Genomic DNA, 23,992 nt, shown 5'->3' on the forward strand with positions numbered 1-23,992 from the left:
CATCAGGTTCCCCCGTCCCTTACCTATTTAACCATTGCTTACTGGGCACTTAAACCCCCTTCCTGCCCAGGTCAATTTTCAGTTTTCAGCGCTGTCACACTTTGAATGACAATTGTGTGGTCATGCAACATTGGAACCCAAATGAAATTTTTATCATTTTTTTCACACGAATATAGCTTTCTTTTGGTGGTATTTAATCACTGCTGTTTTTTTTTATTTTTTTGCTAAAAAGACTAAAGACCGAATTAAAAAAAACAAAAAACAGTTTGTTCTAAAAATTTGAAAACAAGTACATTTTTTCTTCTTCACTGATGTGCGCTGATGAGGCAGCACCGATGGCCACTGATAGGCTGCACTGATAGGCACAGATAAGGCGGCACTGATGGGCACTGATAGGTGGCACTGGTGGGCACTGATGAGGCGGCACTGATGGGCACTGAGAGGTGGCACTGATGGGTGGCACTGATGGTCACTGATGGGTGGCACTGAAGGGCACTGAAATGTGGCACTGAAGGGCACTGATAGGTGGCACTAATATGTGACACTGATATGTGGCATTGATGGAAACTAATAGGCACTGGTAGGTGACACTGATAGGTGGCACTGGTGGGAATTGATAGGTGGCACTGGTGGGCAATGGTTGGTGGGAATGGTTTGCACTGATAGGCAGCACTTATATGCACTGGTGGGTGGCACTGGGGGGCACTGACAGGTGGCACTGGTGGGCACTGCATAGCAGCAGTGGCTCTCTGTGATCTGGACCTATGTCCCTTTGACAGAAGCTGCTAATCAGCTTTTTTTTCTCCTCACGCTCCCAGCTCACGCTCCTTGGCTGACAGCTGATTAAGTGGTAAGAGGCCAGGATCGGCCCCTTACTCTGATTTGTGATCAGCCGAGTCTCATTGACTCGCTGATCACAGAGGGAGTGCATGCAGCGCATTCTCGGGAGGACGTACATGGATGCCCTCCTGGCAATTAAGGCCTGTGCTGTAGCCATCTTTCAGCTATAGCGAGGGTGGGAGCAAGTTAAGAACTGTCAAATGGCAGAGCAGGCATTCAGCGGTTAGGCTTCTTCACGGCCAGAGCATTTTTTTCTTCGTTCGGCGTCGTTATTGACAATGGATCTACATCAGGGTGTATTGTTTTTTATTTTTTTAATAAAGGAATTGTCAAAAACTACCTCCTGTCTTTATTTATTTTTTACATTTATTTTTGGTGAATAGGTAGGTGTACAATGTACCCCATACTCATTCACATAGTGAGAGGGCCAGGATGTTTTTGGATGTTTTCAGTTTTCCCATGACCCATGTTCCTGCTTTTGCTGACTGATCTTCCGTTGCTGACCAGGCTCATTCCTCACCTTGCTCTGTGAATTATAAATACTGCCCTCTACTTGCCTCGGACTATTCTCTGCCTGCTTCCCTTGTGCTGACCTCAGCCGGCTCCTGGACCTTGCTCTGCCTGCTTTCCTGGTACTGACCCCGACCTGCTACTGGACCCTAGTGCTGCTTGGTTGAAGTTCTAACCACTTACCCAGTGTCTTTATAATGGATGAGTCGAACACCACCTGGTTATATGCGTACCAGAACATCCTGAACAGGCAAAAAGTTCTAGCAAACATGCAAACTCTATTAAAGTCTATGGGATACGAACATGTACAATCAAAAGTCCTCATTGCAAAGGCTTATATGCAAGTTATTGTCATAAAAAGTGCATAGGGACCCGGGTACTGCCCTAGGGGACATGTATCAATGCAAAAAAAAGTTTAGAAAACAATCGTTTTTAAAGCACCGTTTTTAAGTGATTTTAATGATGCTTAAAGTGAAACAATAAAAATTAAATATTCCTTTAAATATCGTGCCTGGGGTGTCTTTAGTTTGCCTGTAAATTGGCGTATCTGTACAATGTATAGAACATGCCATTGCAACAATTACATTTCTAAAGAAAAAAATGTAATCTAAACTTGCTCGCAGCTGTAATGTATTGCCGGCTCCTGGCAATACAGATTTACATGGTTTTTTAAAAACAGCGTGGAGTCCATACCAGGCCCCTCGGGTCTAGTATGAATTTTAAGGGGAACCCATGCCAAAATTTAAAATAAAAATGGCGTTGGGTCTCCCCAAAATCTATACCAGACCCTTATACGAGCATGCAGCCTGGCAGGTCAGGAAAAGGGGGGGGGTGCGAGCAAGTGCCCCCCCTCCTGAACCACACCAGGCCACATGTTTTCAACATGGGGGAGTGGGTGCTTTGGGGCAGGGGAGGCTCTGTGCCCTGCACCCCAAAGCACCTTGTTCCCATGTTGTTGGGGTCAAGGGCCTCTTCCCGACAACCCTGGGCTGTGGTTGCCGGGGTCTGCGGGTTGGTTGGCTTATCTGAATCTGGAAGCCCCCTTATACAAGGGGGCCCCCAGATCCTGGCCCCCCCTATGTGAATTGATATCAGGTACATCGTACCCCTACCCATTCACCAAAAAAGTGTCAAAAAGTAAAAACCACAAGAGACAGTTTTTAACAAATCCTTTATTAAAAAAATAAAAATAAAAAAGTTTCCCTCAATGTAAATCCACTGTCAATCACGTGGCCCGATAGACCTGAAAAATAGAAAAAAATTGAAGACGCTTCCACCCCCTGGGAGGCTACCCGCCATATGTACCCTGACGTCAGAAGGGGGTGGGGTCACCAGGTGATTTAACCGGGTGGCCCTGCCCCTTGCCTATATAAGACCTGTCAAAGCAAAGAGAGCACATACAGTGGGTAGCCTCCCAGGGGGCATAAGTGTCTTACATTTTTTTCTATTTTTCAGGTCCATCGGGCAGCATGATTGACTGTGGATTTACATTGAATTACACTTTTTTTTGATAAAGGATTTGTCAAAAACTGTTTCTTGTGATTTTTACTTTTTGACACTTTTTTGGTGAATGAGTAGGGGTACAATCTTACCGATACCCATTCACATAGGGGGTGGCATGGGATCTGGGGGCCCCCTTGCTTCAGCCCAGGGTTGTTGGGAAGAGGCTGTGGAGTTCCTCTAAAAATCTATACCAGACCCAAAGGGCCTGATATGGATTTTCAGGGAGACACTGTTTTTGTTTTAATTCGGTCATAGGGTTCCCCTTAACCACTTCAATACAGGGCACTTTCACCCCCTTCTGGCCCAGACCAATTTTCAACTTTCAGTGCTCTCACACTTTTGCCCCATACACACGATAGGATTTTCAGACGGAAAATGTTTGATAGGAGCTTGTTGTCGGGAATTCCGACCATGTGTAGGCTCCATCGGACATTTTCCATCGGAATTTCTGTCACACAAAATTTGACAGCTGGTTCTCAAATTTTCCGACAACAAAATCCGTTGTCGGAACCTCTGATCGGAATTCCGAAATTCCACGCATGCTCGGAATCAAGCAGAAGAGCAGCACTGGCTATTGAACTTCATTTTTCTCGGCTCGTCGTACGTGTTGTACTTCACCGCATTCTTGACGTTCGGAATTTCCGACCAACTTTGTGTGACCGTGTGTATGCAAGACAAGTTTGAGCCAACATCCGTCGGAAAAAAACATGGATTTTGTTGTCGGAAGAGCCTATCGTGTGTACAGGGCATTTGGATGACAATTACTCAGTCATGCAACACTGTACCCAAATTGTTATAATTTTTTTCCCACAAATAAAGCTTTCTTTTGGTGGTATTTAACTGGCTCCCGAACAGCCGCCGCAGTTACACTGCGGCAGGTTGGCTCCCCTGGGCAAGCCGCGGTAGCTGTACATCTGCTGCTTTAAGAGCACTAGGGGGCGCGAGCATGCCTGCAGTGTGATGACAAAGTTGTGCGGGTGCCTGGCAATCGCGATGTCCGCCGGGCACCCGAGATCGCTCCTGAGAGAGACAGAACAGTTGTCTGTCAATGTAAATAGATCTCTGTTATGTCAAGGGTGAGGAGACTGATTAGTTGTTCCTAATGCTTAGGAACAATGATCAGTCTCCTCCCCCAGGCAGTCCCATCCCCCCACAGTTAGAAACACTCCCTAGGTAACACATTTAACCCCTTGATCTTCCCCTAGTGTTAACGCCTTCCCTGCCAATGACATGTATACAGTAATCAGTGTTTTTTTTAGAAAAGAGAGAAGAAGTCTTGCGAGCCACAATAACCCTATGCCTTACTGCAAAAACAAAAAATATAAAAACAAAAAATATGTACAAATACCCAGCCGCAACCGCAGGTCACGTATTCATAGCCGTGCGTTTAAATGTGAATGGAAAAATGCGTTGCGCTTAGGTATACATTCACCTTATCAGTCTAAAGGCGCCCAGTGGCCTAAACTGAGGAAGAAATTAAAAAAAAAAAAATTCTTGGGGGGATATTTATTATAGCTAAAATTGTCGCTTTTTTTTTTGTTTATGGCACAAAAAATAAAAACCGCAGATGTGATCAAATACAACCAAAAGACAGCTCTATTTGTGGGAAAAAATACTGTCAATTTTGTTGGGGTACAGCGTCGCACGACTGCGCAATTGTCAGTTAAAGCGACGCAGTGCCGCAGGGCTTAAGTGGTTAATCACCACTGGGTTTTTTATTTTTTGCGATATAATTTTAAAAAAAGAGCAAAGATTTCAAAAAAGAAGAACACTTTTTTGGTTTCTATTATAAAATTTAGCAAATAAGTAATTTCTGTTCATAAATTTGGGACAAAATTTATACTGCTACATATCTTTTTTAAAAAATGACCATCATAAAAATTTGATCACACCTGATGTACTGACGGCCTAATCAATTTAATCAAATCAATCTAATTTCTTGAGGTCCCGAAATGTCAGGACAGTACAAATGCCACTACAAATGACCCCTTTTTGGAAAGTAGGCTGTCCAAGGTATTTAGTAAAAGGCATGGTGAGTTTTTTTTAAGTTGTAATTTTTTTCCCACAGTTCTTAGGAAAATAAGAAATTAATTATTTTTTTTACACAAAATTGTCATAATAACAAGTTATTTCTCACACACAGCATATGCACACTTCCAATTACACCCCAAAATACATTCTGCTACTCCTCCTGAGTATGGCGATACCACATGTGTGAGACTTTTTCACAGCCTGGCCACATAGAGAGGCCCAACATGCAGAGAGCACCATCAGGCCTTCTAGGAACATAAATTACACATCTAATTTCATTCCTATCTATTACACTTTTGAAGGTCCTGGAGCATCAGGACAGTGGATTTAGCCACAAAATGACCCAGTTTTGGAAAGAAAACCCCAGCGTATATTCTATGAGGCATGGGCCGCAGATAGGTACTCAGGTACTCTGATGGGCTGCAGGAGGGATGGAGTGTTCCTGCTGGCGTCATTTTACAATGTGTCGGTAGGGAAGTGGTTAAAATACATACCAGACCCAAAGGGTCCCCCCACGCCGTTTTGTCCCCAATTTTTTCCTGTCGTTTTTTTTTCTCGCAGTGCATTATGGTGTGCTCGGCGGTGGGCAAACAAACGAACACCCGATGGTCGAGTCAACTTACATTCGACTTGAACATTGGGCCCATCCCTAGTGTTTATTTATTAATTTCCTTTTAGAAGGAAAATTAGTAAATAAGAAGAGTGGGGTATTATCTCGAGTTACCCTAATGTTTTAAGAATAGCTACCAGTTTCTGATAAGACCCCCACTTCCAGACCCCAACAACTATCAGGCCATGGTTGTACAGAAGAGGCCCTAGTTTTCATCAACATAGGAACAAGGTTATTTGCCAGGATGGTCCCCCTGGCAAGGGGCCCGCCCCATGTTTAGGATGTGTCCTGGTATTGTTCATGGAGGAGGGTGCTTGCTCATTCTTTCCCTTTCCTGGCCTGCAGACTGAATGCTCAAATAAGGATCTGGTATGAATTTCGGGTATCTCAGGCTTTTTTTACACTACCCCTTTGTTTATACTCACCTGTCAGCCAGAAATCCCTGGCTGACAGCTGAATGGGCAAGTCAGGGATGTTTCACTGGTTGTTAGGACAGTGACAGCAACTGGCTCCTTAACAGCCAGATGACTTGAGCAGAAAGCTGAAGAATTAAGCTGCAGCTGTATTAACAGCTGTAATCTAAGGTTCACCCCACAACAAGCAAAATTTGGTAACAACATGGGTTCAGACTAAAGCAGCAAGTCATGAGAAAAAAACAAAACAAGTGTAGCGCTAATGAAATGAATATCCAATATGTAAAAACTGTGAAAGTTCCCAAAGATAAGCAAAAAAGGCAAAAAAGCATCAATATGAGAAGTCCTTCAAGAGACTGAAACTTCAAGGGGACATCTATGATGAAAATAAACACACCACCATCTGAAGATGAAGAGGCTTACCAGATGGGATGGACCCAAAGGGCATACGCCAAGTTGGGTCAGATAGGCTTGGGTGGTGAGTGACTCGAGACGACCTGGGAAGATGATACTTGTGGATGAACCGGCTTGTTACTGAATCCCTTTAAATGGTGGGTGTCCAAACCAGGGGGGCGATGTAGATGAAGCAAGCCAGATGGTATCGTATCCCTCAGAATCGAGGGATACGATTCTGAGGGATACAATACCATCTGGCTTGCTTCATCTACATCGCCCCCCTGGGGTCCTGGCCGACGCGTTTCGTCTTCATAGATGTCGTCTGGGCCCCCAGACGACGTCTATGAAGACGAAACGCGTTGGGCAGGACCCCACTGTTGCCACTTCTTTTCTCAGCGCTGTTTTATCTGTTTTACCTGGATTTACATGTGAGTGTACATCTTTTTTAATAAATTACATATATTTTTTACGGATTCACACTATGTGGCCATTCCTTCTTTTTCCACTTGTCTACATCATCGTTTGGCTCTTCTAAACTCGATTCTGAGGGATACGATACCATCTGGCTTGCTTCATCTACATCCCCCCCCCTGGTTTGGACACCCACCATTTAAAGGGATTCAGTAACAAGCCGGTTCATCCACAAGTATCATCTTCCCAGGTCGTCTCGAGTCACTCACCACCCAAGCCTATCTGACCCAACTTGGCGTATGCCCTTTGGGTCCATCCCATCTGGTAAGCCTCTTCATCTTCAGATGGTGGTGTGTTTATTTTCATCATAGATGTCCCCTTGAAGTTTCAGTCTCTTGAAGGACTTCTCATATTGATGCTTTTTTGCCTTTTTTGCTTATCTTTGGGAACTTTCAAAGTTTTTACATATTGGATATTCATTTCATTAGCGCTACACTTGTTTTGTTTTTTTCTCTTGTCCATGCCTTGTTGGTTGTGTTAGCTGCTTTTGTTTCATATAGGGCAGCGCAGAATCGTTTTGTACATATAAAGCAGCAAGTCATACCTAGACATTTTAATGACGTTCTAACAAAAAAAAAAGGTTACAATGTGATGCACCTTTTTCAGCATATTGGCATCACTGCCTTCACATCACACAAGCTCCAAAAGTAAAAAAAACAAAAAACAAAAAAAAAACCTGGGCAGACATATATCAAAGAACTTTCCCTCAATATAAAAGATGAAGTCTTTCATCCCCTGTTATGACTCCAGTGATGGACACACTAAATAAAGAACTACTAGAGTGGGAACTCACTTGGGGGCTGCCATATTCCTATGGTGGGGATCATCTGGACTGCAATGATCATCTAAAAATCTGTTTATATGTTTGTCTGTTTCTGGGAATTCTAATTAGGTGCTGTGTGGAACAAAAATACATGCTTTATCATTTCTTTATTATAATACTTTCATAAGGTGGGCCTTTTGTATGTCCATAATTGGGTACAATTATTTCATTTTCACCAGACTATGCACTGCAGGTAGAATTTGAAAAGGAAAAGAATGGACTCTGTTGGAATTTGTACATAGGAAATAATTTTAATCAAGTACAGGAAATTGTCACATCTGTTTTTACATGCTTATAAAAAATACTCCTAAGGAAAAGTCATTCATGTTAACCTTCCTGTTCTGTTCTTTTATCTTCTGCCTTAGATTAACCTAATTTGTTCTACAAGCAGCTAAAAGCCTTGTTTCTACACTGCAGATTCATGGAGAGAGAAGACTGATTGCAAGTGTTGAACAATTGCAGGCTATCCTTAACCTGGATAGCTGCAGCAGAAAATTCCTTGACATCTTGATTGAAAGAGTAGGCATATCTGCCAGCATCTGTTAGCCCCTACGCTCCCCTTTAGCAATGCTCAGCATCTCTGATCACCTATGGAGACCCCTGGATAAGGCAGGTATCTTAATATGCCTCTCCAAAGGTAATTTACTGGTTGTCTGATGGGAGATATTTGGTTGGTTCACCACCTATATTCAACCCTAGGCAGAAATAGAAAATAATCTCTTTTTCTTCTTCCTACCCTCTTGATGCACCAGCCATGGTTTTTGTTTGGCTGTCTTCCCTTTTTTATTATTCTGTCATTCTCTTTATTTTGACTCTTTTGCCTCTTTTTGCTGCTGCTTCTTTTTATTTTACTACCTCTTCTATAGAAGGCAACTCCAGACATCTTCACATCCATTCTTTGCAGGTCATCCCTTCTAATGCCCCATACACACTATAGGATTTTCCGACGGAAAATGTTTGATAGGAACTTGTCGGAAATTCTGACTGTGTGTAGGCTCCATCGGACATTTTCCATCTGAATTTCCATCACACAAAATTTGAGAGCTGGTTCTCAAATTTTCCAACAACAAAATCCGTTGTCGGAAATTCCAATCATGTGTACACAGTTCCGACGCACAAAGTTCCACGCATGCTCGGAATCAACCAGAAGAGCAGCACTGGCTATTGAACTTCATTTTTCTTGCATCGTCGAATGTGTTGTACGTCACTGCGTTCTTGACGTTCGGAATTTCCGACCAACTTTGTGTGACTGTATGTATGCAAGACAAGTTTGAGCCAACATCCGTCGGAAACAAACATGGATTTTGTTGTCAGAAAATCCTATCGTGTGTATAGGACATTAGGCTCCATATACACCAATGCATTTTTTCATGCTTTTTGCAGAAACGCAGGACATGGGTTCCATGGGAACACGTTTACATCAATGCATTCTTGTGCCTCTGCATTTTTGGAAAGGGTCAGGGACTTTTTTAAACACAACATGGTGCTTCTTTTTGCTTTCTTGTGTAGCAGAATCTCTAACCACTTCCAGTTTAATGATAACCTTTGAGGCCACAGACCACTGACATCCTTCAATATGTAGTTGAGGCATAGTGGGTGCAAATGTGGTAAAAGTCATTGGGCACCAGACACTTCTTGGATGCAGAAGAGTTTTTTTTTTCTTTTAACAGTCCTTTTATATTTTGCAAGGGGAAGAGGGTTGGGGCCAGGACAATAGGAAGACTCTGAGGCTTCAATAGAAGGACAGCCGTACAGGGAAAGGCCCCAGCAAGGTGCCATTTCTGCACGTGCAGGTTTGCTCTCCCCTATGGCTACAGTACTTAACAGTTCCTAATTTAAATGTAACAGTTCTCTCAGCTTTATTACAACTTCTACTTGTAGTTCTTCAGCCCTTTGAGCTTCTGGTCTCTCATCAGACCTTCTGATTCACTAACTCTGAATCCCGTGAGCTCCTCAAGGCTTTTGCAGTGGTATCTCCCTCAATTATCACCCACGCTTCCCTGCTGGGTCCCTAGCTTGGCACTTTGGATACCTTCAAGTTTCACCTCTGCTGACCGGCTTGTTCCCTAGCTTGACACACTAGGCTGCTCTGCAAGCATCACCTCTGCTGGTTGGGTCCATGACTTGATCACAGGCTGAAGCTTCCCAGTTCTCCACCCTGCCCATTCAGTGAGAATACTGCTCTGGTACTTGCTTCAGTTACTCACTGTGGTCCCTGGTAAAGGTGGTTGGTCCCTTAGTGGCGACAACTTCCCTTCTACCTCTGATCACAACAGGTTCTCCGGCCGACAGAACCATCACTTTTGGTCGGACTGCAAGGCGCAGTCCCAACCCTGCGCTGCCCTTTTACTTCTGGATAGGCCCTCACAGCCTGGCAGCCAGATGCCCCCGGGATAGGCTCAATCTCTGGTCTAGCAGCCCGGGGCAGATGACACGCGTCCACCGTGACAGCAGTACGGGTGGCACAGAACATAGATCACCTGACTCCACCCAAATATATAGGCTCTCCCAGCAGGCCAAGGGATTCAGCAAAACCCCTGCCCATTGTCTGAGATACCCCATATACCCAATCCTGACCTTGAGTAATCCTTCTCATATCTAGTACCACCAAGTGCCCCGCCACCTAGTGGTAGAAGAGAAAAGTACAACAAGGCCAAACTTAGGGAGAAATCAATGTATCTCTAACAGTTGGTTCAATAGACTTCAGTGGAGGAGTTGCAGAAAAGCACGTAGTGCATTTTTACCGCGTTTTTCTGCAGTTTTGCTTTTTGCCTTTTTAATCTGCCTGACAACAAATTTGCCCCCCAAAAAAACATAAAAAAAGTGGTAAAATGCAAAAAGCACAACAAAAACCATTGCAGAAATGCGCAAAAGCAAACTGCATAGGTGTGAATAGAGCCTTATGCCTGGTGCGCCAATCGAGCGTATTGTAATTCTATAGCTTAGAAGACGGAAAAGCTTTTACAATGGGGGAAATACTGTACATTTGGGTCTTCTATATTCCCTTGAGATGCAGATTAGGATATTTAAAGAGCTATAGTTACCCCCCAACAGTGGCGTACCAACTGGGGAGGCGGGCCCAGCTGCCACACAAAGGGGGGTGTCAGCCTCTGCGGGTGAAGCAGTGACAGTGGGGCGCCGGGCACAGGCAGCAGCGGCGGCACTGCGACAGTCAGGGCAGGGAGATGTCAGCTGTGACAGGGTGCCGGGGTGGCTGTGTGCAGACCTTACCCGGGTGACTGACACCCAGGGCCGGCCTCCGGATTCACTCTGCGCCGCTCACATCCAGGGGAGAGAGACAGTGAGCAGCGCTGAATAGAGGACGGGCGGCAACTGCTGGACTTAACTTTTCAAGTTAACGAGCAGGTGATTGGTTGCTAGGTGGTCCTAGCAACCAATCATTAGCTTGTTAATATGAAAAATTAACTTCAGCAGTTCCCACCCTCTGTTCTGTGTTGCTGTATCTCCAGCTCTGCATGTATGCCCTAGTAAGGTAGATAGGGCAATGTGTAATGTGCAGGGGTCCCGAGCTGGGGGGCTGTTTGTAATGGGCAGGGGTCCCGAGCTGGGGGCTGGGGGGGCTGTGTAATGTGCAGGGGTCCAGAGCTGGGGTGGGGGGGCTGTGTAATGTGCAGGGATCCATAGATAGTGTGGGGGGGCTGTGCAATGTGCAGGGGTTCAGGGCTGGAGTGGGGGGACTGTGTATTGTGCAGGGATCCAGAGATAGTGTGGGGGGGCTGTGTAATGTACAGGGGTCCAGACCTGTGGGGGGGAGGTCCAAAGCTACGGGGGGCTGTGTAATGTAAAAGGGTCCAGAGGTGCAGTTGTGGAGAGGGGGTACACAGTAGTGACAAAGAGATATTGGGGGTGCAGTGGTATGTAGGGGGCACAGTGGGGTGTTTTTACATTGTAAAGTTGAAGGGTGCCACATATAGGATCCGCCCTGGGTGCCAAATGCTCTGGGTATGCCCCTGCCCCCCAATTTCCTCCTTTAAGGGAATTGAGGGCTCTTTTAATACATGTACCCTAGTTTTTTGTAGAAAAATAAGGCAAGCTTTATCAAATTTCCCACTAAAAAAAATTAAAAGTCAGCAGCTACAAATACTGCAGCTGCTGACTTTTAATAATCGGACACTTACCTGTCCCAGGGTCCAGCGATGTCACATGTCCCAGATGATTGCCTAGAGGGAGAAGGGAGAGCTGATCTCCCTTCCTGTGCCGAGGGAAGTGACGTCAGGAGCCCAGGCGCTGAAGGAGGCAGATTACGAGGGACCCCTTAGCAACAGGCATTAAAGAGGTGAGTAAAAATAACATTTCTCCAAATGCTTTTTTTATTTTTTTTTCATGCACATTAATGATTTTTTTTTTTTTTTTGGGTGGAACTCCACTTTAAAGTGAAACTACACTGTATCTGAGCACCACAAACCAAAAATGCTATTTAATTCATTTTTAATATTTAAATCAAACTCCCCCATCCATCCATGTCTCCATGCTTTATTTTGTTGAGAAATTACTTTGAAAAACACCCCTAACATTTCTGGTGTTGGCCATCTTGACTAATGGCAGATGATTCATGAAACATTTAACCACTTGCCGACCGGGCCATAGTCGAAAGACGTCTGCAGCGCGGTCGGCTAGTTCTGGGTGGACGTCCATGGACGTCCTCCCAGAATACTGCTCTCGCGCGCCCCCTGGGGCGCGCACCCGAGAACTTCCGTGACCGCCGGGTCAAATGACGGAGCGATCACATGTCAACAGACCGGCGTCATGTCATGACGCCGGTTCATCCCTCCCCTCTGTGTACCGATCGGTACAGTGTGAGAGAAGAGGGGGAGGGATCGGATGGCAGCACCGCTGTGGGCTGCATGTGTAGTGCCCACAGCGGTGCTCAGTGACAATTGCTGTCACATCCATCCATCCCTCCATGCTCAGCCATCCCTGCAATACTCTGCATAATACTCTGCATAATACTCTGCATAATACTCTGCATAATACCCTGCAATACTCTACATAATACCCTGCAATACTCTGCATAATACCCTGCAATACTCTGCATAATACTCTGCATAATACTCTGCATAATACTCTGCATAATACCCTGCAATACTCTGCATAATACCCTGCAATACTCTGCATAATACTCTGCATAATACCCTGCAATACTCTGCATAATACCCTGCAATACTCTGCATAATACTCTGCATAATACCCTGCAATACTCTGCATAATAGCCTGCAATACTCTGCATAATACCCTGCAATACTCTGCATAATACCCTGCAATACTCTGCATAATACTCTGCATAATACTCTGCATAATGCCCTGCAATACTCTGCATAATACCCTGCAATACTCTGCATAATACCCTGCAATACTCTGCATAATACCCCGCAATACTCTGCATAATACTCTGCATAATACTCTGCATAATACCCTGCAATACTCTGCATAATACCCTGCAATACTCTGCATAATACTCTGCATAATACTCTGCATAATACCCTGCAATACTCTGCATAATACCCTGCAATACTCTGCATAATACTCTGCATAATACTCTGCATAATACCCTGCAATACTCTGCATAATACCCTGCAATACTCTGCATAATACTCTGCATAATACTCTGCATAATACTCTGCATAATACCCTGCAATACTCTGCATAATAGCCTGCAATACTCTGCATAATAGCCTGCAATACTCTGCATAATAGCCTGCAATACTCTGCATAATAGCCTGCATAATACCCTGCAATACTCTGCATAATACCCCGCACTACTCTGCAATATACCCGGCACTACTCTGCAATATACCCGGCACTACCCTGCAATATACCCTGCAATACTCTGCAATACTCTGCAATTTTTAACCAGTTCCCGCCCACAGTCATATGACGTCCTTGACTTTGAGCGGGGATATCTGAATGATGGTTGCAGCTACAGGCATCATTCAGATATCAGCTTTTTCAGCCGGCGATTTCCTACACCATAAGAATGATCATAGCAGCTGTTCCACTGCTTGATCGTTCTTATGGGAGGCGAGAGGGGACGCCCCCCCCCTTCCCGCCACCCTCCGGTGCTTCTACCGACTCACCGCTAGATCGAAGCCAAGATCGTTTTTTTTTTTGTTTTTTTTCAGGCTTCCCAGCCTAGAGGTGAGATGTGGGGTCTTATTGACCCCATATCTCACTGTAAAGAGGACCTGTCATGCCATATTCCTATTACAAGGATGTTTACATTCCTTGTAATAGAAATAAAAGTGATCAAAAAAATTTTTTGGGGGAAAAAAGTGTCAAACTAAAATAAATAAAGTAAAATAAACAATAAAAAAAAAAAAAAAAATTTAAAGTGCCCCTGTCCGTGTGCTCACATGCAGAAGCGAACACTTACGTAAGTCCCGCCCACATATGAAAACAGTGTTCAAACCACACATATGAGGTATCACTGCGAACATTGGAGCGAGAGCAATAATTTTGGCCCTAGACCTCCTCTGTAACTCAAAACATGTAACCAGTAAAAAATTTTAAAGCGTCACCTATGGAGATTTTTAAGTAGCGACGTTTGGCACCATTCCACGAGCGTGTGCAATTTTGAAGGGTGACATGTTAGGTATCTATTTACTCGGCGTAACTTCATCTTTCACATTATGCAAAAACATTGGGCTAACTTTACTGTTTTGTTTTTTTTTAAAGCACAAAACTGTTTTTTTTCCCCAAAAAACGCGTTCGAAAAATTGCTGCGCAAATACCGTGTGAGATAAAAAGTTGCAACAACCGCCATTGTATTCTCTAGGGTCTTTGCTAAAAAAATATATATAATGTTTTGGGGTTCTATGTAATTTTCTAGCAAATATATGATGATTTTTACATGTAGGAGAGAAATGTCAGAATTGGCCTGGGTGCTCCAGAACGCCTGAAGGTGCTCCCCTGCATGTTGGGCCTCTGTATGTGGCCACGCTGTGTAAAAGTCTCACACATGTGGTATCGCCATACTCGGGAGTAATAGTAGAATGTGTTTTGGGGTGTAATTTGTTGTATGCATATGCTGTGTGTGAGAAATAACCTTCTAATATGACAATTTTGTGAAAAAAAAAAAAAAGAAAAAAAAAAATCTTGATTTTGCAAAGAATTGTGGGAAAAGATGACAATTTCAAAAAAACTCACCATGCATCTTTTCAAATACCTTGGAATGTCTTATTTCCAAAAAGGGGTCATTTGGGGGGTATTTGTACTTTTCTGGCATGTTAGGGTCTCAAGAAATTTGATAGGCCGTCAGTACTTCAGGTGTGATCAATTTTCAGATATTGGCACCATAGCTTTTGGACTCTCTAACATTCACAAAGACCAAATAATATACACCAAGTTGTACTTATTTTTACCAAAGATATGTAGCAGTATAAATTTTGGCCAAAATTTCCAAAGAAAAATTACTAATTTGCTAAATTTTATAACAGAAACAAAGAAAAATTCATTTTTTTACCAAATTTTCAGTCTTTTTTCTTTTATAGCGCAAAAAATAAAAAACCCAACGGTGACTAAATACCACCAAAAAAAAGCTCTATTTGTGTGAAAAAAAGGACAAAAATTTCATATGGGTAAAGTATTGTATGTAATTGTCATTCAAAGTGTGAGAGCACCGAAAGCTGAAAATTGGTCTGGTTAGGAAGGGGGTTTAAGTGCCCAGTGGTCAAGTGGTTAATTCTAAGAATCTACCTGCCTTTAGCTCAAGCATGCAGGCAGGAGGTTGTGCTTAGTTAAGAAAAACCCTCCTCCTCTCCTTCCCTTCTGAAGACTCCTGGGATGTATAACATAATTTGTCTAGGCCTGGAAACCAGGAAGTAACTGAAGAAAAGAAAAAAAAGAAAAGGTTTAAAACAGGTAAGTATGATATACTTTCCTATCTGTTTACTATTGCTAGCAGCATAAGGATTAAAAATGTTCAATGTTGATTGGGAGAGTGAAGTTCCACTTTAAATAATTTAATTTTCAACTGACCACAGTTTGATACAACAGCTAGAGTTTGGAAAGTAAGGGCTATGAAAACATCATAGTCAAATACTTGAAAATGGAAATAAAGAGAGAACCCCCCTGGATGGAATTTTTAAGGTGGCAACACCACTGAAGTAGAATAAAAGAGTGTTTATTGATGAATATAAAATTAGATCACTCACACATGTGATGCTCAATTAAAACCATAATATGACAAAAAACAGATAAAGCATAACATGGCGTAAATATAACAAGTACGCAAATTGTATAGTAGTACTCTCCAAACTCCGAAAAAGATTCCGGTACCCCGGATGTGGCAGCAACTTACCATTTTCTGACATGGTGAAAACATACTTAAATACTTGAAACTGCTACAACTGCTTTTAAAGACTTAAAAATGTACAGATAAAGTCTAGTACACAGTATAAGTTTTTTTTTTTTTTTTTCCCGCTCCACCCAGCAGGGCTGAACAAGAAAAAAAAACAAAAAACTGACAGCTCAGGAGGAAAGACTTTTGTTTTATTTGTTGTGTTCTGTTCCTTTATCTGCAGCAGCCCTTTACATTTACATTTTTCTACATATGGCTAAAAGCCTTATCTCTTCACTGCGATCTTCTCTCCCTGCGGAGATATTATCATGTATGCAACCCTCTAGAAGCAACACTTCATGTTTTATTTGGGTTATTGGTCAGCCCTTTAAGGATTTTACTTCTTTAAGTGTCTGGCACTGAATAGTTGTGACTGCTGATTATCATATATGGCAGCACAATTAGAAACTATGTAAAGCAAACCATTCTTGCAAGTGTAAAACATTTATTTTAATGCATGTAGCACCATTTTACATGTATCTATATTGAGTTTGAAAATGCATAGCCTTATTTCATCCAAGCTATATTCTTAATGGTTTTTATGTCTGAAGATACTAAGAACCATGTTTGTAACTAAGTGCATCTTAACCACTTCAATACAGGGCACTTTCGCACCTTCCTGCCCAGGCCAATTTTCAGCTTTCAGTGTGGTCACTTTTTAAATGACAATTGCACGGTCATGCTACACTGTACCCAAACTAAATTTTTATCATTTTGTTCCCACAAATAGAGCTTTCTTTTAGTGGTATTTGATCACCTCCGCGTTTTTTTTTTTTTTTTTTTGCTAAATGAATAAAAAAAGACCAAAAATTTTGTAATAAAAAAAACATTTTTCTTTGTTTATGTTAAAAAATTTGGTAAATAAGTACGTTTTCTCCTTCACTGATGGGCACTGATAAGCTGCACTGATGGGCACTGATAAGGCGGCACTGATGAGGTGGCACCAATCAGATGGCACCGATGAGGGAGCACTGATGGGCACTGACGATGGGCACTAATAGGCGGCACTGATGGGCACTGATAGGCAGCACTGATAGGTGGCACTGATATGTGGCACTGATGGGCATTGATAGGCGGAACTAATAGGCACTCATAGGTGGCACTGGTGGGCTCTGATGGGCCCTGATAGGCGAAACTGATGGGCACTGAAAGGCTGCACTGACGGATACTTATGGGTGGCACTGATAGACGGCACTGCTGGGCGCTGATAGGCAGCACTGATGGCACTGAAAGGCGGCACTGATGGGCATTGATGGACACTGATGGCTGGCACTGGTACGGGATTTCACTGATAGGCATCACTGGCACTGGCAGGCATTTTTCAATGGCACTTATTGGCATCTTCCTGGGCACTGATTGGCATTTCCCTGGTGGTCTAGGGTGGCATACCTGGTGGTCCAGTGTGGGCATCCGTGGGTCGGCTGCGCTGATAAACAATCAGCACAGACCCCCCCCTGTCAGGAGATCAGCCGATTGGCTCTCCTCTACTAGCGTCTGTCAGATGCGATTGAGGAAAAGCCGATCAACAGCTCTTCCTGTTTACATCGTGATCAGCCGTGATTGGACACGGCTGATCATGTGGTAAAGAGTCTCTGTCAGAGACTACCTAGATCAGAGCAACAACGATCGCCACAGTGCGCGCCCCCCGGGGCACGCAGCGGCTTGACATCCTGGTGACGTCATATGACGTCCAGTCAGGATATCGCAACCACTTTGCCGACGTCATATTGCTATATGGTGGGCGGCAAGTAGTTAAACTGGCCATATAGATTACAGTCTGATTGCACACAAAGATTATGTCATGTGTGGCCAGCTTTCCTCAGGCCATCATAATGGTTTAAGGTTAAAGTGGTTATAAAGTCTAAACATTTTTTACCTTAACCACCTCAATACAGTGCGTTTTCACCCCCTTCCTGCCCAAGCCATTTTTCAGCTTTCAGCGCTGTCACATTTTGAATGACAATTGTGCGGTCATGCAACACTGTACCCAAATGAAATTGTTATCATTTTTTCCCCACAAATAGAGCTTTCTTTTGGTGGTATTTGATCACCTCTGCGGTTTTTATTTTTTGCGCTATAAACAAAAGAAGAGAAACTGGTGGTGACAAGAGCTTAATGGAATGAGACAACCAACCCGCATCCCTTTATACATATACAATGGACGATTTTTCCTCTTAAGTGGGATTTTAAAGGGTGGAAGTCTCAAAAAAAGTATAACAAAAAATATAAAAAATTATCAGAATTTTATTGTATCAAAATTTAAAAGAAAAACATGTGCTAATATAGAAACAATGGATAAAAGCAACAATGGATGCCAGAATTAACAAATGATGAAAAATACAACCAGGATATACATGACAGGTCGACAGAGCTACACAAAACCCCACAAAGGCTATATCAGCAAGGAGCCAATTGACAGTGCAGGTCCAACGCGTTTCGAGGCTTTATATAAGGATTACGACCTCTTCTTCAGGGTCTAGAGGTAAGGTGTATATCTGTCTGCGAAACATTGTTACAAAAAAAGAGACAAAAAGACACACAATGAAAAACATATTAATGTCAGAAAATCATGCATATATACAACTATTTACATAATCAGATTGTGATGTAATTACAAAAAATGTATCCTAACCATGCTATTGCAGGGTCAATACTGTATGGCATCCACCCCAGACAAGGGGGAAGGGGAGAACGGTAAGCCACCGGGGCCCAGATCCGAATATCAGCGACGCCGCCACACAACCAGGACCGCCAGCAGATCAGGACCAGACACAGAGGGCGTCACGTCCCTCAGCTGTATTTTAAATTCTCTTTATCAAAATCTCTTTGTCAGCTAAAAACCAAGAAGACAAGGGGAGGATTTATAAGTGTGGGATACACAGGTCCCAGGACAAGATTTTACTATTTTGCTGTATGAGAAGTTCCCCCTAATGGGTTCAAGACGGGGGACTCTAGTAAGTGTAAAGTTGTACCTACCTATTGACGCAGGCTAGGATTATCTAAGCCTTGACTCCTCGGGCGGGTAAACAGCAACTGACAGCACCCCCAGTGTGTAGGATATACTAAGAATCAGCATCAGGAAAAAAAAAAAAAAGAGGAAAAATCGTCCATTGTATATGTATAAAGGGATGCGGGTTGGTTGTCTCATTCCATTAAGCTCTTGTCACCACCAGTTTCTATGTAACTTTGGGTAGTAGATACCCTTTCCTCACCCCGGGTGACAGTAACTTTCTGGAAAAATACAATATTAATTAATAACATTTTTGTGAACACTTTAAATTTATTGATTTGCACTTCTATCACAATTATGACAAACTACGCTAGTTCAAATTGGGACTCTACGATGTCAGGACTGTATAGGAACTTTGTACAAAGAGAGCAGAGAGACACTGAATTGTCATCATTGTTCTCGAATCTTAGAAAGGTTCTAGAGAAAAAATCTTCCTATCATTGGCATATTCACTCGTTCAAACAATATATTAGAAATGAGATGAACCCTCTCGGGTTACGCATTCAAATTTTTCCCACTCTTGAAGACATGAGTGTTAATTTTAAAAAAGAATGGGAAAAAAATCTCTCAAAATGTTCAACAGGTATGATGTCTTTACTAATAGACGAATACCAGCGCAAATTGATTGACATAGAGAAAGAATTGGAACGCCTTAACAAACAACTAATAGGCTTTAAAGATCACGCCCTGTTTGAACAATATGATAGAAATTTGAATGAACATCTCGAACACTATAACAAAGAGATCCTGATCAAGAAGGATAAAAAGTTTTTTAGGGATAGGGTGGCGTTTCAGGAGTCTAAGGCGTATAACTGGAAAACTGTAACAACAAATAGAAATACAAAACGTCATGCTAATAATGCTGATATGCTTTCTGAAACCTCATCTATTTCCTCTGTCTCATCCAAGGGCTCCTTTAGGCGGAAATCAACACGAAAAACCAAGAGGGACTCGCAAGGCAGTGGTTCACACGAAAAGAAACCCAAAAAACGTATCACTGATTTACACACAAGCACTGGTATCTCCATTTCGCACATGGTGTCAGGTAAAACAGGTGGTGATGGGTCTTCTGCACCGGTATCCACAGAAATGAATATCTCCCAGACTGATCGATGAGCCAGGGGAACCCAACAACCTCGTACACAAAAAGACAATTTTTTAGTCAATCCAATAGACAGTACAGTAATGTGAACGTTTCTGCCTCTCAGATGGAGATATCTCCACCGACTGAGAGTCATGACTTTAACGTAGTAAATCTTTTCTCATATACTCTCAGTGAGGCTGAGTTATCTGTCCTGACCCGTGGCCTTAGCTTTTGCCCCGACCAGGATCTGGACAAATTTGAGGTGACTAAAGATATTCAGTTATTCGCACGTAAACTTATTTTAAAACAACTATATTCCAAAGAAACACCCAAGGAACCCACCTTTAAATCACAAGAGCTGACTGCACTTGACAATCTGATATCACTGTTGGACGAAAATGATCCACCGGATCTGATTGACCAAATCGACCTGGAGCATTTGCTTGGCCGATTTGATCAATCCGATCCCCCCCAACCCCCGACAAAATCATTCAAGAAAAAATCAGACAAATTTCCGGCCCTCGGCACCAATTCTAATGTACTGGCCTTCGTTAATTTAACATGCAAAGAAATTCGGAAGATCGACACCCGTTCCAAGAAACAATTCAATCTGAGTCCCGATGAACGCAAAGCCCTTAAATCATTAGCGTCTAATCCTAACATCATTATAAAACCTTCGGATAAGGGGGGTAACATAGTCATTTTAGATAATGACCAATATGTTGCAATTTGCAACAAAATACTATCTAACCAACAATGGTATTCAAAAATTTCATCTAATAAAATCGATAAATTTAATAAAAAATTCTACAGACTGGTAGATGAAGCATATGCCACTGGCGTACTAAGTAAACCAGAATATGACTATGTTAGGACCAATCAACCTCGCACCCCAACATTCTATGCTCTCCCCAAACTTCATAAAGACCTACATAAACCATGGGGAAGACCAATTATTTCTGGTAACGGCTCTCTGACCGAGAATCTAAGTCAATTTATAGACGGCCATTTACGAGCACACGTATTAAACATACCCAGCTACACGAGAGATATTTTGCATCTCTTGCAAACCATAAATAATATCCAAGTCCCACCTAAATCATTACTGGTAGCGCTGGATGTGGAAGCGCTTTATAGCTCGATACCCCACGACAAAGGGCTGGCATGCATCCGGCATGTGCTGTCATCCGACAGCCATCTTGACGCAAAGAAAAAGAACTTTCTGATTGATGCCCTGGACTTTGTCCTTAATCACAATTACTTTGCGTTCAATGGCAGCTTTTTCCTCCAGGTACAGGGGGTTGCGATGGGGACTTCTTGTGCCCCATCGTATGCCAACCTGTACCTGGGGGAATGGGAAACCATGTTAAAGCAATCCGAATCCACACGCCCATACATGGACAATGTAGTCCTTTGGCGTCGATATATTGACGACGTGCTGATTGTATGGGACGGTACTCCAGACAACTTATTGAGATTCCTGCAGGAACTCAACAATGACCCTTTCAATTTAACCTTCACCATGACATTTCACGAATGGGACATAACATTTTTGGACGTTACAATCCACAAACAACAAGACGGTTCACTTCTTAGTTCATTATTCCGCAAACCAACTTCGGGCAACTCCATTCTACACGCCACAAGTTTCCACCCTCAACCTCTGATCCAATCAATCCCTTACAGTCAGTACCTGCGTGTCAGACGTAACTGCACCAGTGACGAAGTCTTTAAAAGAGAGGCCGACTTGCTGATGAGGAGGTTACTGACACGCGGGTACTCAAAAAAATGCCTTAAGAGGGCATACAAACGGGCCTGTCAGAAGACCAGGCATGACCTTATTTTTGGCACGGTATCAAACAGGAAAAAAACGAATCCTATTCGAATACTTACTAAATTTTCAAATCAACATAAAACTGTCAAAAATATCATTGAACGCTACTGGCACGTCTTGAAACTAGACCCTACCATCGGTCCATTTATACAAGATAAACCATCATTTACGTTCAAACGCGCTAGGTCCATTAAGGACAATTTGGTATCGAGCGAATATGTGGGGGGTGGGACAGGAAAGCAAGATCCATGCAAACGCATGAGAACCTTCCGCTGTGGCGGATGCCCTTACTGTTAGTTTATGAATACCAAATCTAATATCAAACTACCCGATGGCAGCAAATATACACCAAAACACTTTGCTAATTGCAAAACAATTGGTGTAATATACTTACTCATGTGTGACTGTGCAAGCTATTATGTCGGTAAAACAAACCAGGAATTCTGGTGGAGGGCCTACCGCCATATAATTTCTATGAAAACGTGTAATCCCAGTTTACCACTGGGCAGACACGTTTCTAATTTTCATTCTGGGGTATTTCCCAAACTGTCTTTTCTGATTCTTGACCGCGTCCATCCAGGGTTATGTGGGGGGGATTGAAACAAAATCCTTCTGCAAAAAGAACAAAAGTGGATTTTTCACCTTCAGGCCACTAGGGCACCAGGCCTTAACGATACCACGTCCTTTAGACCCTTTCTAGAGGGTTTTACTTCGGGGGGGTCTGAGTGGGAACCCCCCCCCCGATGTAAATACCCCCCTTTTCCTGTAGAATCAGTGGGAATTGGATAAAGGTGAGCCAATAATAATTTGCAATCGGATGGGGACTGTGTTAGAAAAGAGCCATCATCCTTTTTGTATGTCACTATTAGCGTTCAATTATTTTTTTCCTTCTCCCCCTTTTTTTTTTTCCTCCCCTCCTTTTGCAATACATGCTCTCAACCACTAGTTATGTCTGCATTGACATCTTGCTGTTATTGTCCTTCATGTGTGGCTATTCATGGGTCAATGTTGTGTTATTCCACTCTGCCCTGGGGCCTGGGGGGGCGTGTGTGCCGTCGGGGATGTGGGTCTGGGGGCGCCGCTGTGTATGCGGTCTCGCCTGTCGGCATTCGGATCTGACACTCGGCGCACGGGGGCCGAAGCTGCCACTTTTAGCTGGCAATGCTCGGCCTCCGTATAGACGATCGCTCATGACCGGGATTTGCTTATCCCGTTGTCATGGCGATCTGTGCGCCGCGGGTGCCTGACGCGGACGTCAGTCCCCTCCCAGCACGGGTCATGCTTTCCTTCCAGGGTGTGATATAATCCGCTCTTGGATTGGACTCGTGCGTGGGGCGGGGGGGCTGGTCTGCGCGCCGGGGACTCGGGGGGCGGCTCCTCCTGTCAGCAATGACGCTGCTCCCTGTGGAGTCAGCTGTCTCACATATGCTCCTAATTAGGAATACTATTTAAAACCACACTAAGACTGTCAGCTCATACCCTGGGAGGACACAGAACTGAAAGTGCAGCTGCTATGATATGCTCAAGGTAAAGAACTTAACACTTTTTGTTATATCCATAATTAAGGCTTACTTGAAACTAATTATGGAGCTGCAGTGTGCATATACACACTGAGCACCAATAGGGCTTATGGAGTTGTAAGATATTTTTACAACCTATGCTCTTTGATACATTTAAGAGCCTTTATTCATTTACCATTGAGACACATACTTTCCCTGTTTATATCACTCTAGCCGCTGAATATAGACGCTCTTCTGCCATTTTTCCCCCGGAACGAGGTATCTAAAATCTATCAGCCACTATAGACAACACTGTTGTGTGAATCAGCACAGGGATCAACCCTTCATTATGCACCAATAGGTATGTTCACAGGACTCCTGTGGATGTGTGTTTACAGGAAAAATATTTATTTGAGTAACCCCCCCCCTTTTTTTTTTTTTTTTTCCTGATGCTGATTCTTAGTGTATCCTACACACTGGGGGTGCTGTCAGTTGCTGTTTACCCGCCCGAGGAGTCAAGGCTTAGATAATCCTAGCCTGCGTCAATAGGTAGGTACAACTTTACACTTACTAGAGTCCCCCGTCTTGAACCCATTAGGGGGAACTTCTCAT

The sequence above is a fragment of the Aquarana catesbeiana genome, linkage group LG01, assembly GCF_042186555.1.
Source record: "Aquarana catesbeiana isolate 2022-GZ linkage group LG01, ASM4218655v1, whole genome shotgun sequence".
Classification (NCBI taxonomy): domain Eukaryota; kingdom Metazoa; phylum Chordata; class Amphibia; order Anura; family Ranidae; genus Aquarana; species Aquarana catesbeiana.